The 3,790-nt window shown below is 42.3% G+C and overlaps 1 pseudogene; it reads right to left on the bottom strand.

Annotated features, from left to right (window-relative positions):
• Positions 1-338: 338 nt before the first annotated feature.
• LOC783750 (ferritin light chain-like) lies at positions 339-2,577 on the bottom strand (annotated as a pseudogene).
• Between the last annotated feature and the right edge of the window lie 1,213 nt (positions 2,578-3,790).

Here is a 3,790-nt window from a genome sequence, read left to right as displayed (position 1 = left end):
TTGAGGAGAGAAATGGGGTGTGGTTTAAACTTCTTTTGTTTCTAGGGAAACGCCTGTTTTCTTTTTCACCGAGTGTGAAATGGGGGTGCATAGGCTAGGAAATCTGTGTAAGATTGGAGTGGGAGAAAGTCTCTCAGACACCCTGGGGTTCCCATGGAAACCCTGCCCCACTGCTTCTGGCCACCTGCCCAACCCCCACTCTTACCTCAGGCTGAGAAAGAGGGAAGCTGGTGAGGGGAGGCCAAGAAGGAAGCCCATAGGTTCCTCTGGAGTTTGAGTATCATTGTCAGCAGGAGAAAACATATATATATATGGCTTCAAAAAGCTTTATTGTGTCCATTTGGTCCAGGGCTTGAGAGTGGTCTCTCCAGGGTGTTAAAAAGCTGCCTAGTGGGTGTAAAGAGGGGCTTCAGGCAGATGCTCTGATGTTAGGGGGCTCCTCAAAGGCCGCTGGGCTCCAGAGGCTCCTAGTCTTGCTTGAGGGTAAGACTTTCCAAGAGATACTCGCCCAACCCAGCCTGGGGGCCAGCCAGCCTGTGGAGGTGGGTCAGGTGGTCACCCATCTTCTTGACGAGTTTCACCTCCTCATCTAGGAAGTGGTTTTCTAGGAAGTCACAGATGTGGGGGTCTGTGCGGGCAGAACCCAGGCTCTGCAGACCCAAAAGGGCCTGGTTCAGATTCTTCTCCATGAGAAGGGTGGCTTCCATAGCATCCTTGGTTTTACCTCAGTCATCTAGAGACGCTTCTGCACTTCTAGGAAGAGCATGTGGCTCCCACATTGATTTTGCATTTTCAAGAGACGCTCTGGGCCGTTGTGCTTCTTCTTGGCCAATTCATGAAAAGTGGCCCACACCCTCCAGAGCCACATCGTTGAGGTCAAAATAGAAGCCCAGAGAGAGGTAAGTGTAGGAGGCCTGCAGATGCATGTTGACCAGGCGGTGGAGAGAAGTCTCCACCTCGGTGGAATAATTCTGGCGAATCTGGGAGTTTATGGTTGACAGGTAATAAGGAGTTAAGCTCAAAAAATAGTGGTTATTGTCAGTGATTGTGGACAGCTGTGTGGCTGATTCTGAATGTTGTGACTGGAAAAAATGTTGGAGGGTGGTCGGAGGCTGGAGCAAGGGGCGTCCCTGGGTCTGTTCCCTCCAAGCACAGTTGAAGCAAGAGACAGATACGCGGGACTGCTGAGTGCACTTCCAGAAAAGAGATCCTTAACCCCTAACTATTTCTTCTCTCACCCCTCATATGTCTCCAACCTCTTTTTTCTAACCAGTCTTAAGGCTTGTGTGTCTCTCACTAGCTCTTTTCTCCTCATGAATCTTTGTGGGTGCATGCTAAGTCGCTTCAGTTGTGTCCAGCTGTTTATAGTCACACACCATAAACTGAAAGTAACAAAGGCTTGAGGCTGGTTAAAGCACTTCCAGTTACTTGTCTCTCAGGCAATGTCCTCCAGGGAAAATTCCAGTAAACTCCTGTTTAGCAACATTTTTCTGTCAATAATCACTCTACCTCCAACCAATGGATTTTTTTTAGAATCCATACTTCACTGGCTTTGGATTCTATTAGTGCAGGTCATCGACCCCTGTGAATAAAGGAATCCATCACATGCCCTTTTGAGCTATAATCAACCACAGCTCATTGTCTGTCCTTTCTTTCCTCTTCCTTTTTGGCACCTTAGAGTTTAAGAACCCTATTCTTAAGGGTTCATCTGGAGAACAGAATTTAGAATATCCTGTTTCAACAAGAGCCATAGCCATCCCATGGGATGAACTTGAGATGAAGCCAGAATATGAGTTAGGGAAAGGTGAAAAGAAAGAGAAATTTAGACCTTGGAGTTATTAGAAGTCAGGTTTATGATATGGGGAAGTGTGTGAGTATGTGTGTGTGTGTGTGCACGCACACATGCACACAAAATGAACATCATCCCACTGGATTTAAGGTGTTAGAGGACAAACAAGAGAGAGAAAGGAGACCCTCCTTCCCTACTCACTGAGAGCAGATAGCCTGTGAGGAAGCAACAAGAGAAACATGGAAAATTTTCCTGGAACTCCATCTGGGCCTGCTTTGGGAGAACAAAGACCATGTGTCTTTCTCTTCCATGTTACAGAGTTGCTGGGGAAGAGGTGGCATGCTTTGTATTCTCTACCCCCTAAGCTGGGTAGGTCTTTCTCAAATGAGCTGAGGATGTTGCACTAAACCTGAGATCTGGGACTGAAAGGTTATTCTCCATTTTTCTTCTTTATGTTAAATTGACACAATCAGCTTGTGGGTGTTACAAGTCATCACTGATCCTACCCCAGGGCAGAGGAGTCAGCAGCAGAGCCATCTTGAAAACCAGATGCTTGAGAATAAGACCAAATAACACATCTGCTGGCTGAAGTTATGGAAAGGATTACATGATGTTAACTGCTGCATTTGGAAATTGTGGAATTTAGCACATTGCTTACATTTTTCATAAATTTATTTATTTAATAAGCAACTAATAAATTATTAGCTTTATGCCCATAAATATATGTATGTGGTACCAATTCCAACAGTACAAACGTGTTTCTGATAGAAGGCAGGTTTCCGTCCCATTCCTATCCCTGCAATAATCTAGTTTTCTCTTCTGATGCAACTATAGTTACCAAGAAAAGTAGTTTAAAAATATATATTTGTGTGTGTGTTAAGTTACTTCAGTCATGTCTGATTCTTTGAGAGCCTATGGACTAAGGCCTGTCAGGCTCCTTTGTCCATGGGATTCTCCAGGCAATAATATTGGAGTGGGTTGCCATGCCCTTCTCTAGGGGATCTTTCTGACCCAGGGACCAAACTTGCGTTTCTTATGTCTTTTGCATTGGCATGTGGGTTCTTTACCACTAGCGCCACCTGGGAAGCCCTTAAACTATATACAGGAGAAAATTATTCACTTTACAATAGCCAAGACACAGAAGCAACCTAAATGTCAGTTGACAATGGAAGTGAATAAAAATGTGGTAGTAATAGAATATTACTCAGTCATAAAAAGGAGTGAAATAATATCATCTGCAGCAACGTGGATGGACCTAGAGATTGCCAAATGGAGTGAAGTAAGTCAGGCAAAGAAAGACAAAGGCCATATGATATAACTTATATGTAAATCTAAAAAAGAATAATACAAATGAACTTATTTTAAAAACAGAAATAGAGTCACAGATGTAGAAAACAAACTTATGGTTACCAGGGGAGAAAGGGGGGAGAGAAATAAATTGAGAGATTGGGATTGACATATACATACAATTCTATATAAAATAGATAACTAATAAGGACCTACCGTATACCACAGGGAACTTATCCAATATTCTGTAGTAATCTATATGGGAAAAGAATCCCCCAAAGTGCATATATGTATATGTATAACTAATTCATTTTGCTGCACATCTGGAACTCACACAGCTTTGTAAATCAACTATACTCCAATAAAAATTACTCAAAAAAAGAGAAAATTAGTCACACCTTAGTTATTTGATTTAAAACTGGAAATAGCCTCTTCTCTCTTGAATGACAACTGCAGAAATGGTTTCTTGTTTGATTTAATCATTCCTTTGTGTTTGATATTCTCCACCCTATTTAATATAACTGTCTTTAACCCAATGTTCCTAAAGTTCAAAATTATCCCTATTCTGGGATAATCCCTAGAAATACTTTAAGGGTACTGAAAGTATCTCCTTCTAAAAAGTGAATCACAGGATTTTCTTTCAGACTTCAGACTCATGGACAAAAACTTGAACTTCCTAATTCAGCCCAAGTACAAAGCAATTAAAGGATTAAA

Source organism: Bos taurus, chromosome 6 (assembly GCF_002263795.3).
Source record: "Bos taurus isolate L1 Dominette 01449 registration number 42190680 breed Hereford chromosome 6, ARS-UCD2.0, whole genome shotgun sequence".
Lineage (NCBI taxonomy): Eukaryota > Metazoa > Chordata > Mammalia > Artiodactyla > Bovidae > Bos > Bos taurus.
This window is presented reverse-complemented; position numbering and strand designations above follow the sequence as displayed.